Here is a 13,953-nt window from a genome sequence, read left to right as displayed (position 1 = left end):
ACGCCAAAGTTTGTTAAGGGGGGCATCTTGCCCCACCCTACCCTACAAGTGACACTTTAGAATATTTTATTCAAATAGTCTATGCAATAATAGAATTTAAGTATAATATAATTTTAGAAGGAACCCCTGAGTTTTTGTATACTGACAGCACTCAGTTAACAATTAATGCAGCATTTGTACAAAATGGGATCTTGCTACAAAAAATAGAGAATATAAAATTGTAGGTAGAAATGATTGCCGCTTACCATGCTGTTATGTTATTAACCTTCTAGCATACAGCATTGGGTAACTAAGAACTAAAAGGTACATAAATTATACATAAGACTTAACAAAATTTGTAAATGCCATTTAATAATAAATTCAATTATTCAAAAAAATAATTTTTTATTTTTCTCTAACATTTATAAAATTCATTTGTTTTCTTTTATTTTTAACAAATTTATTAGCTCATTTAATTATTTTCTTTCGCAGTTTGATAAAGCCATATAAAATGTATATCGGCTTCACCGCTAGGTAAATCTACCAAAATCGCCGCCATCTTGGGAGGCCGATTTTGGCTTCAACTTTTTTCGGAAAAAACAATAGAATCCGCTATCCAGTTATATTTTGAGATCAGTGATTAAATCCAATTGAAATTATTATAAAAAAGTTGTTAGAAAGTGCGCGTTTGACCGCAAGCTGTAGATTTAAATAGTTTAATGCGTGTTTTGTAAAAAATATTATTTTGGATTTATTAACTGAAATTTTTTATAAAAAATACTTATATTGTAATACAAAAAAATCCCCCCCCCCTGGTTTATTAGATTTGGACTAAAATTCCCAACTACTCTTTTATTTCCCCCCCCCCCCCCTGTATAAAGGACTTGAGAACGCAGTTTGATTATCTCTCGTAAAACTAGATTTTTTTTAAAAACAAAATCGTTGAATTTCACGAATTTAAAAAATTAATATTATTTTATGTAACAGAAATGTCGAATTAGCTAAAAGTTTTTTTGTTTTTTTGAAAATTTAATGCGGGGTGATTTTGTAATAAATATTGCGAATGCGTACGTACGCAAAGGGGGAGTGGTTGTTGAAAGCATACAGATGCGTTCAAGGAGATGGGGGTCCTAAATCAGTGTTTTTACAGTGTACGTAATTATAATATTACAGTGTATGTAAATATAATTAAAATAGAAACAAATTTTTTAGCTTTAAATGCAACTAAGGCTAGCCCATTTACTTAATATTCGGGCATTAAAAATAAGTTAACTGAAGGTCTAAATGTTTATTTTGAAATCTTATACCTTCATGCTATAGATGAAGATATATATATGCCATAGATGTCTTTCATGGTATAGAAGAAATGAGATTAAATGAATCAAAAAGTAATACATCAGTGAAAATGCTTCCAAATGCTCTTTTTTCTTTAAATTGATAACAGATTTTTCTATTATTGTAAGTATAGTTTTAAAACAAAATAATAAATGGATTTTTTACAGCCGTCACTTTAACTCTTCATAATAAATCTTTTGATTTATTATCAAGAGTGTTTTTAAATTGATATATATCACACTGAATGGTGCACTTTTACTCTGAATTTAGCCAAGTCTTGATATCCTAGAGGTGAGACCTAGTATGTGCAATGCCCAGGTTTAACAGGATAATTATCTCTAAGATTGTAAGTATTTCAAACACAACTTTTTATATATATATCATTAATGAGCAAGATAATGATTTCCAGAAAGTGTTTTTTTTTATATAAAAATATAAAAAAATGTTTAGTCGCAGTTCAATTAACTGTACACGAATTCAAGTGAAAACTATGTTCAGATTTTCATGTTTAAATCTTTACTTATCTGTTATTTTACTTCACTACATGCAGAGTTAGATTTATGGAATTATTTAAAAAAAAAAAACAGTCAAATATTACTACTGTTGCAGATACTTAAACAGATATTGACAGGAGAGATTTTCCAAATAAAAGGGCAGAATTTTTAATATTAGGAACAATTCAACTTACGTGAATTGTGAAATCTTACCTAAAATGTATAACTGAGATTGTATAACTGACTTTTTACACACATGTGAACGTGAAAGAAGTATTTCAGTTACACATTTCAGGTAATATAAGATCGCTTTTGACATTTAGTAACTCTGGGTATAAAAAAGGAGCTTTTTTTTTATAAAAGTATTCGACTGAAAAAAAGTGTTCAAAAAATTTATTTATACTGGCTGGTCAAAATCACATATATCAAAGAGTTCTGTTCACAAAGAATTGTTTGATGCAACATCGGGTCCTGAAAACACCAACTTTATTGAATTCAGAGATTCGATATGGCCCAGTATTAATACTACAATAATATGTGTTTATATCATTAATATTAATACAGAAACTTGTTTTTGGACGAAATTCAAAAACAAAAGTTTGCAAATCCATACACTATCCAATACAATAAATCCATACACTATCCAATACAATAAACCCATACACTATCCAATACAATAAATCCATACACTATCCAATACAATAAATACGAAACAATTTTTACAGTCACTGAAGACAATACTTTCTAACAAAAAAGAACATGCTAACTTGTGCTTGTTCATAGAAAGTAGACTAGTGTATTTCTACTCTATTATAAATAAATATAATGGAATTTATGTGTACCATCTTATAAAACCCAGAAGTATGGTAAGTATACGGTTGTCTATCAGTGCCTCTGTGAATGGAACAGGAGCCTTGTATGCGTTTTGAATGAGTTCAAAAAACTACAATCTAAAATACTTTTAATGTATGCTCTATACGATTTAATGTCTTTGTATTTATTATTATATTAAATATAATTAATACTTATATTTAAAAATTGGTGTCACTTCTTTGATCAGACTTCTGTATGAGTGACAACATCCTAATAAATCATTAACTTATTGTTATAAATAATATTATGCTTATAACTAACATTATAATATTTATTTTACTTTTCTTTTTTTTTCATTGTTATCATTATTATTATTAAAACTATTGTAAAAATGATTTATGGAAATTAAATAGCTTGTTGTTGTTGTTGCTGCTGATTATCAGGAATATGCTGAACTGATATTGATACTTCTCCGTGAAAGATCTGAAAGAAAATGCATTGGATGAAACCAGGATTATGGTCGATGAATGCCATCAATTTCGTATTCTACAAAGATGTTAGCTTTCAGTTCCCTAACAGGACATGACCAGAACATGATCAAAAAACTAGAAGCAATATGCAAACTTAATGCACCTTTCTATGTTCAAAAGAATTACTGTAAACATGATTCACAAGTTGCAAATGCAGCTTTAAAAGCAATGGAAAGACACTTCTGGTGAAAGATGTACCCTGTTGTCTCAGAATGGCAAATAATTAAATATTGCTTTGAAACTTTTATTTTGCTAAAATCTTGTAGTATATATACCTAATCTTATAATACCTTACATGAGCTACATAATACTTTATATGTGCAAAAAACGAAAGATCGAGAAAGCTGAGACTTTTAGAATTTTAAATTTGGATAATGATGCTTCTTGATGTCCATTTTATACTTCTTTGAACGCTTTGACTGAGTAGTCTATGAAAGTGTCAGATATCTTCCTCATACTTTCTAACTTCCTGATGGAATTTAAAAACTTTTCTTATGCCAAGTATTGCTGAGGTGGAGATCCATCCACTCCATATATGAATAAAAAGCAAATGACCCTTATATTTTGCAACTTTTAACTTCTATTGGCTTTTTCTATTCTGCATTATTTCTTATAGTGTTCCTGAAAAAAATCATTGCATAGCCACTTATTTGAGAGGTACAGAAACATTAGAGTCATTTCTGTATCATCAGAGGCACAGAAGCATTATAGCCACATCTGTATCATCAGAGCCACAGAAGCATTACACCCACATCTGTATCATCAGCCACAACTAGTGTTGGAGAACGAAACAAATATCTTTTCCTTCAAATGTTCCATAAATTTAACAAGTCATGAAAATCAACAAAACCACTAGTTCCATGCTAAAAATATTTTCATTTCACTTTTATCTAAAATTACATTCGTTGCTTAACTAATTTATAACCTGAGAAAAAATCTCACTCAGCATCAGATCATCTTTCTATCTCAAATTAAATTTACTGTTTCAGAGAAATAAAAAATTTTGAAAAAAATTTGACGCTATAATTACCACTCTAGGCTAATTTTTACTCAGAAACTCACATTTTGCATAAGCAAACATTTTATTTATCAGATCAAAAAGACCTCAGACTAGTGATTATTGGCTTGATTTGACTTTACAAATACTTGGCTTTTATATCAGGGTAACATAGACAGAGCAGTAGAAAAAAAAGTTCTCTCTCTCCTTGATTTTAAACTGTTAGTTTCAATCAGCAGCACTTACTATTATAAGTTCCTGAATTCTTTAGCAAAAAACATGATAGACTATCATTAAATGAAGAAAGTGACCCACCTTCTCCAGTAGCTATTAGACGTCATGCAGCAGCTATACATTTGTGCATAAGTGATACTTGTTATGGTGGTTATGACCACTTTCCAGAATGTGCAAGAAAAAAAAAACGTTGCTATTTTTACCCAACAGAATATTCACGCTCTAAATGTGAGAAGTGTAGTGTCACGTTAACAAAAACAATCAAGATTTTCACCTATTCCATAAAAAAACTTCATTTTTGTAAATGTACATTTTCTTTATAATTTTATGAACACAATGAGTGAAAATCTTCTTAGTGTATACATGTATATATATTTTTATAGTATTGACTGTTTCTAAAAGTTAAGCTATTGAATTACATCTGTAACAGTTATATATATATATATATATATATATATATATATATATATATATATATATATATATATATATATATATATATATATATATATATAATATATATATATATATATATATATATAAATATAAATATGAATATATATATATATATATATATATATATATATATATATATAATTTTACATTTTGACTTTTGATTGCATTAATTTACCATTTTGTCCCAACATGCTGTAATTACCTCAATATTTATTCTAAATAATAAAAACATTTTTGATGAAAAACTGATATTTGAACTTAAAATATGTGCTTCCTAACAATTTGAACAATAGTACCTGTGAAAAACATTCTTAATAAATCAAATGAAAGTATTTGTGAAAGACATTCTTAATGAACCAAATAATAGTAATTGTGAAAAACATTCTTAATAAATCAAATGAAAGTATTTGTGAAAGACATTCTTAATGAACCAAATAATAGTAATTGTGAAAAACATTCTTAATAAATCAAATGATAGCATCTGTAAAAGACATTTCTAATGTATCAAACAAAAGCATATGTGAAAAATGTCCGTAATATTTCAAATAACAGTATTTGTAATAGCCAATATTAATGAAAATTATCAATAATCAATATCGATTAAAGACCATTTTGCACTGATAATTCAGCTGATGGATGTAGACCTTATAAACCTAAGATAAAAAAATCTTGCAACCATCTTAAAACCAAGTCAAGTACCTCTCCCACTATCAGTTTTAGTAAAAAACTGCTTTCAGCTTCACAAATACAATTTCTGATTAGTTGACTGAATTTTTAACATGAATACAATAGAATCTCTTCACACTCTAAAAGAGAAAAAGGACAATATAGTGATTAATTACCAATGTGTCACTATTTCTTTTTATTTCATTTTTTTATACTGATTCTGTTAAAACAATCAATATTTAAAGTACTATATTTTGTAAAGGGTACCAAACTTTGTATTGATATTTTTTAAATGTACTAAATAAATAATTAAAAGTCTTTCCAAAAACAGACATTACTTTTATAATTTTCCAAAACATTTGGAAGTGATGCGTTATTTACAGTTTGTAAACAGAGGATTGATATAAAACCTTCTTTTAGACCAAATATTAATTGTTATTTTTACTTGACATTTGAAGGCGAAGATAAGTTCACACCATAAGCTGTGTTTAGAATTTTTCAGATTTCATGGTATATGAGTTTAATGAATAATTATAAAATTCATTCAGTCTTCACAAAGACTGAAGGTCTGACAAATAGAAGGTTAGCTCTTTCAACCATTTTATCACAAAAAATTATTTGTCAAGTTATATTATATTTGTATATTGCTAAGTTTACATGAGATATGGTAATACAAGTTTGTATGTTACTAAAAAATTAGGTACTATTAATAAAAAAAAATGAAACTCTAAAAAATTATCATACATAACTAAAATAGTATTTTTGAAAAACACAGACATGATTCAAAATGATAATTTAAAGAAATTTTATATCCCTCATAATCCTATATCCCAATACACTGAGGGAAGATTTCTTTACATTATCATTTTGAATCATGCCTGCATTTTTCACAAAAAATAACAAAACTTTTCTAGTTATGTATAATATTTTATAAGTGAAAGGTACATGCTCGTCAAGGATCCCAACAACAATTTGAGAATTATTTTATAGAACATCCAAGGAAGGAAGGAACAATTATAAGTTTTTTAGAGTGTATTTTAACTTTTAAGATGTTTAAACTTTAATAAACCACCATTAGTAATGCAAATGTTTTATTTTTCATTTGCTATGCTATTCATTTTGCTTATATTGGTTGATTTTACTTTATTTTTAAATACAAATTAATTTTAAATTAAACTTTGATTAAACATTTTGTTTTTGAGTTTATTCAAGTTTTTAACTTACATAGTTTTCACTTGAGGAATACATACTTAGTCTGTATTCCTCAAGTGAACATAACACTATTGAGCCACCTCCCTAGTTTGTAACCAAAGTTATTTTTAGATAGATTTCAAAGTCCATATCAATTAAATATGCGATGATATATTCAAAGGTATCCTGAAATTGAAGGGTCTGGTGCTGAATAATTGACTTTTACTTGATGACGAGGTATCATAAATGCCTTACCTGACTCAGTCCTTTTATATTGATTTCTTATTTTTTATATAAATAAATGTTATTGTTAAATATATACAATAAATATGTGTTTTAATGGTGTTAAATACTCACTTTAAGGTTTCCTTTTTTAAAGAATGTCTGCCATTTTTGTTTTCCAGTTTCTCGTGCTTCTTCAAAATCCTAAATATAATTATTATGCTTATTACACAGTTATGGATATAAGTTGTAATATGCACTCTTATATAGTTATAAGTTGTAAAAGGCACTCTTAAATATAGTTTTAAGTTGTAATATACATTCCTATATATAGTTATAAGTTGTAACATGCACACTTATATATAGTTATAAGTAGTAATATGCATTCTTATATATAGTCATAAGTTGTAATATGCATTCTTGATGCTGTATATTGTGTTTTTTCAACTTGTAAAAGTGCAAAAAGATAATGATCAAACTCTCATAAAGATGCTTCTAAAAATTAATTTCTTACATATATTAAATTTACAGAATGTTATTCATTGCCTCTATATATATATATATATATATATATATATATATATATATATATATATATATATATATATATATATATATATATATATATATATATATACATATATATATATATACATATATATATATATATATATATATATATATATATATATATATATATATATATATATATATATATATATATATATATATATATATATATATATATATATATATATATAAAGGATCCAAATTCTGTGGACAGTTCAAATTTCAAAATTGTACAGATTTCACACCAGCTGTTTCATTCTTTTAACTGATCGGTGAAGGTTTTAATTTTTTTGTGGCTTTTTAGCTGTTGATTAATTTTGATTCAGAGCTTTGTGAATTTTAGCAAAAAAGGATGCTGATTGTGATGGTTGTCCTTGTTTACCTTTAGCGCGATCATCTAATTTTGGTCGGAGACAATTTTCTTTTTTTGAAAATATTTGATCAAACAATTTTGCAGCAGAAACCTGAATAACTTTTTTAAAAGCTTTAAAAAATGTACGGTTTTTTTATTTTTTAAAATCGGATACTAACATGTTTTTTTGACTTTCATATCTGGAGATTAACGCCTCAACATATTTAGAACTGATGTCAGTTTCTACAATTTTCAATTTGCTAACTAATGCTTCCATAACAATATCACACTCCAAAAATGTTGTATTTTATTTTTACAAGCAAACTGCATCAGCAGCAATGACTTTCAATAAATCAGACAGTGATTTCAACAAATCCAAGTCAATGTCATTTAAAATGTTTAGTTCCTTGAGTGTTTTATTTTTTTTTTTTTAACATCTTTTAAGCTGTATAAAAAAAACACATCCAAAAATCTTTTTTTCAAAACACTGTGCAGTTGTTGAGGAGTTTTTTGTCATGTAAAGATCCATGAATTTCATGTTTGTTTCTTTTAGAACTTCATATTGAAACAATGAATATTTCAAGAACTTAATTAGTATTTAAAGTTTCTTAGAATTTTTTTGTTATTTTCTTCACATTCAATCTTTTCCTCCAAATAATTAATAAACAATTCTCTTTTAGTCTCCCCATCAGTTTCTGTTTCAATATCCAATTCAGTTTCTTCATGGTCTGGCAGATCTGATGCGGAAACTTAATTATGGTACACAATTTCAGCATCCACCTACAGTCATTCATAGTTTTAATTGCAATATCTTCACTAAGTCAAATTCTTTTGACTTTTCCATTATAAAAAATATTCAAATGTTTTAGCAGAACATGGAGATAGCAATTTCACCTTTCCTAATACCTGAAGTGGTGGTGAACATTTAAATGTATCTTCTACCTCTCTATTGCTAAACCATTCACCACCTCTTAATCCTCGGATATTTGTTTTTAGTTTATTTATATTAAATAACTTAGCTTTGAATTAATTAATGTTTAATTAGATTCAACTTTTAGATAAATTAACTTAATATTTTAATTTTTTATTTTGTTTTGTTTTGAGATGCCACATTAGGTTGTCATTGAAAAAAAACTGTCTAAAGAGAACACTTTCATTTTCAAAACAACAACTGAGAATTATTCAGCTTATGTAACAAGTTTCTAATGTGAAAACAATAAAATAAAAAATAATATAAAATATATAGAATTTGATTGTATTTCGTTTAATTTATTCAGTCTGAGTCAGCAATTACTATTATTATTATTAATGATTAAAAAAATGTTTTTTTTCAACCATCTTTTCTTTAGTGTTTTTTTATGTTTTTATCCATAGTTTATGTACTCTTTATTTACTATAATTGATTTATCCTTAGTTTTCTTATATGTTTTTAATTAACAGTTATTTTTTGCTTGTGTTAGAAGTAGTATTAGTTGCCACAACAAACAAGAGCTTATTTTCTCTGGTTTTAGTAGCCAACATAGTTACTTGATTAAGAACAAAATTAAAACCATTTCTAATCATTTTTGATTTGTAGCTTAAATTTTTTTAGATTATAAAAATTTATTTAATGTTCTGTAAAACAGTTGAGGATGTTTTAAAGATGACTTTAAGATGTATGATGCATTGAAAATGTATTTATTCCATTTATTCACCAAACTTGTAAAAAATTGATGATACTGTTTATTGTAACTAACTCTAACTAGCTTGAAGTTACGACCTTGTTAACTCTCCAAACTCTCGAAGTTATCATTATTCTAGATTTTTAACTAGGTTGAAGTTATTTTGTTTATCTGGAAAAGAAAAAAAATTTTTTATTGCACTAGTTTATAATATCTAAGCCATTTATTATTTTAAAACACTGTATTAGGTTTAAAATATTCAAACAACTAACAATTTCACACTATAAAATATTAATAATTAATATAATTTATTAGTACAGCTCCTACTTGTTATTCAGAATTTTTTACTTACAATTTATACTCATATAAATTTTAACAAACTGTTTTACAAATTTATTTTTAATTATGAATAATCTTAAGTTAAATAGGTCCAAAATTAATTGATAAATTGTTTTACATATAATAAATACCAATGTTCTTTATGTTATCTACTAATTCTAATCGACTATCATATAAAAAATATTTACTAATTTTATGTTTTCTGCATTTAAACTATTTTTGATAAATGTTTGAATATGTTATAAAATGTTTGCTTTTTTGACAAAATTATAAATCATTTTCAATCTGTTATATATATTAACCATGAGTTGTTTTAAAAAATTTCATGGAACACGAATAAAATAATTTTCATGTAAAGTGAATAAAATAATTTTCATATAATACAAATGGTAAAATTAAATAATAATGGGTAAAGTAGAAATAAAGAACGTAAATACAATATATTAACCCTCGGAATTAAGAAAAATTTTTGGCAATAATTTGCCAACCTCAATCTTTTGATTGGTCTGCATCAGGTTGGCAAAAAAAAGTTGATACAAAGGTCTTATCATAAAGCACAGAAACAAGGTTGGCAATTTTTAGCCAACTTCAAACAATATTAGGTTAGCATTGGTAAATGCCAACCCTAATTCTGAGGGCTGATATACAATACAATAATAAGTATATAAAATAACTAAAACTATATAGAACAAGAAAAATAAAATATATTATACCATAAAATAATAAAAGGAAATAAAAAGCTCAACCTTCATTCTTTGCTTCTTTTTCATAAGTTTTTTTTTTTTTATTTCTTTTCGTTTTTCTAATTCTTCCCTTAATAAACAAAAATAACAATATAAAATATCAAAAATTAGTAAACAGTAACAAAGTAATATTTAAGGTCCTACCTGGTTAATTTATTTAATAATTTAAAGACCTACCTGGTTAATTTATTTACTGGCTTAGTCCCTATTGTAATTTTTTTATCTTCTTTTTCAATTCGTGATAACAATGATACCTAAATTTTTATAAAATATCAAATATTTATTCTATAACCAACTTTCAATGTTGCATGATTTACAATTTTAAAGTTTGAATAAGATGAAGTACTTTAACTAAATCAACCAATCCACTGTTGTCAAACTTTACAGTACATGAAACTCCATCCTCAGAAATCATATCAATAGTTGCAGTATGAAGCCTAGTAAAACAATATTACCAGTCAAAAGAATCATATTTTAAAACTGTTATAAACATGAAAATACATTTTCCTAAAAAAAATCTCTATTAGGTCAATGGTCAATGTTACATAATTTATGTAAATATTGAATAATTAGAATAATTCAATATTGAACACTGACCTAATAGAATAGTTCCAACATACAACCCATTATGTTGCCTTTTATGTTGATTAAAATATAATAAGCTTTATCATGGGAGATTTCTCTGAAGCCATGCTTTTAGACACCACCAGTTCTAAAAAACCCTAAACTATGTTAAAATATGTTCTTAAAAATACAATTATATTTCTGTCAGGACTGTAATAACAATGAAATCTTCAACCGCAAAGTTCAGTGGTCCTAATGCCTGCTTTGCTGAAAATAACTTATTTATCATAATTCATTTAGCCTGTTATTATAATTGAAGTAAATTCCATAAAACTTTATACCTTTTTAGTTTAAAATAAAATGAAATTTAAAAGGAATGGAAGAGTTAAGATTTTAAAATAATTTGTCCTGAAAAAAAAACTCTGACGATTTTACTTACGGAGTTTCAACGAGTTTTATCACAACTCAGCCTAAAATAAAAACTAAGAAAACTCATGAAAAATGTTTAAAAAAAAAAACTTCATTTGCAAACACTTGGTTGGGGAAAATTTTGGTTAAATTTCCTAAAAATTTATATAATGGAAGCAAAATATTTTAAGGAAAAACTAAAATTTTATTAAAAAATTACAAAAAATAACTAAATGCAATTAACTTAAAAAAAAACTAAATCTAAATTTATTACCTTATATAAATATCTTTCCAAACGATCAATTTAGAAATAAAAAAAAATCAGTGACAAAAATATATAAGCAAATTTAATATTACTATGTACATGAACAGATATTTTGATTAATGTCTTGAATTTATGTCATTTTTTATTATAGTCTTGAATTAATGTTGTTATTAAAAAATTTGGGATTTTTTTTTTAAACTTTTTCTTTTCATTTTAAAAGATCATATCTTTATAAGAAAAATTATACAAGAATAATGAATGGATAAAAAATGATTAGAAAATGTATGAGCAATGAATAATAACCAATATTACTTTTTAGCAATATTACTGATGCTGGTCTAACAGATAAAAAAATATTATTAATCCTAATGTATTATTTAAGCATGTAATGTGACAATGTCATTATTTAAGCATCAATTATATATATATATATATATATATATATATATATATATATATATATATATATATATATATATATATATATATATATATACACCACATGTGTTTAATTAAAGATTTATTAAAATATGTACCAATTACTACAAAAGTACTCAAGGTCAAAAAATAAATTTGAATGGGTGAAAACACCTTTCAAGTAAAGGGGGAGCATCATAAATTTATTGAAATTTTTATGCAAAAATTTAAAACATTTTAATGAAAATTGAACCCTCTATTGTATTACTATAGTGGAAAGTAAAAATATTAAAAAAGGACTCAAGACCATCTGAGATTTAGGCAATGAAAACTATCCAACTTTAACATGAAGGATGTAAAAATGGGGAGTGATAATAATGATTTCATGAAGAATTTTTCGTGCATTATGTTTTTATTTTAATCTGAAAAGGTTACTTACATTCCATCAATTTTTCGATATACTTGAACACGATCTCCAACTTTCCATATTGCTTTTGAGGTAGCTTCTTTCTCAGGTATACCCTCTGCCTGATTTTAAAAAAATCTCATTGTTTTATTTTATATGTACACTATTTCTGTAACCCTGACAAATTTATTTTATACTAATTGTATAACCATAATAAATTTATTTTAGATATCTATTATTTTAATTAATTTTATACTAATGATGTAACCATGATGAATTTATTTTATACTAATTGTATAACCATGACAAATTTATTTTATACTAATTGTGTTATACTATGACAAATTTATTTTATACTAATTGTGTCATATTATGACAAATTTATTTTATACTAATTGTATAACCATGACAAATTTATTTTATACTAATTTTATTATACTATGACAAATTTATTTTATACTAATTGTGTTATACTATGACAAATTTATTTTATACTAATTGTGTTATACCATGACAAATTTATTTTATACTAATTGTGTTATACCATGATAAATTTATTTTAGATGTCTATTATTTTAATTGTATAATGCTCAATTCAGTATACACACAATGATGTGTGTTTGCAAGAAAAAAATATTTGTTAATGTGATGAGTACATGCGAGAAGAAAATATTTATTAATCAAATATAAAAATACAATACAAAAAATTTATAATTTATTTGATTAACTCACCTCATTTATTTGGATTAGGTCATTGGTTAGAGCTATTACCTCCTAAACATATAAAAAAATATATATATATTTGTTTTAACAGGAAAGAAAATAAAATATACAATTTGATAAGAATATACATTTTGATAAAGATTTTACACATATTTACTGCAGTTAATAATACTTTTCAATAAATTTAAGATAAACCTATCAGCTTATAATATAGCTAATAAACCTATTAGCTTAAATTAATTAAAACCATAAATTTTTTTAAAATAGTAGCAATACTTGAAATAAATAATTTTTGTAACCAAGATTACTTTTTTATTTTTCATTATTCAAAGATTTTGCGCTCTCACTTAATTATCTGTTAAAAATTGTCTTGTCAACACAAAATTGACCACAATAAGCAGGGAGGCTTTACTTTTCATGCAAGGTTAAGGAACATTTATTCTAATTTTAGGAATGCTAGCAAACAAAAAAGAACTTTAGGATTTCTTTATTTCATTAGTTAAATTTTACATTTTTGGAATATACATATTTCTTTTAACTGTATTCATCTTCAATACAGCTGAGGAGGCTACTTATTTATTTTTTTAA

General features: G+C 25.3%; 1 long non-coding RNA gene across 1 annotated transcript in view; it reads right to left on the bottom strand.

Moving 5' to 3' along the window:
* Positions 1-13,953, bottom strand: part of LOC100210084 (survival of motor neuron-related-splicing factor 30) — a 34,897-nt gene that overhangs the window by 7,155 nt on the left and 13,789 nt on the right. Inside the window, exons 3-8 of the long non-coding RNA XR_010638023.1 lie at positions 13,375-13,416; positions 12,676-12,764; positions 10,929-11,019; positions 10,760-10,836; positions 10,586-10,652; positions 7,053-7,121 (exon numbers count right to left, since the gene is read on the bottom strand). This is a non-coding gene — a long non-coding RNA (survival of motor neuron-related-splicing factor 30). The remainder of the gene's footprint in view (positions 1-7,052; positions 7,122-10,585; positions 10,653-10,759; positions 10,837-10,928; positions 11,020-12,675; positions 12,765-13,374; positions 13,417-13,953) is intronic.

Source organism: Hydra vulgaris, chromosome 04, assembly GCF_038396675.1.
Source record: "Hydra vulgaris chromosome 04, alternate assembly HydraT2T_AEP".
In the NCBI taxonomy this organism is placed as follows: domain Eukaryota; kingdom Metazoa; phylum Cnidaria; class Hydrozoa; order Anthoathecata; family Hydridae; genus Hydra; species Hydra vulgaris.
This window is presented reverse-complemented; position numbering and strand designations above follow the sequence as displayed.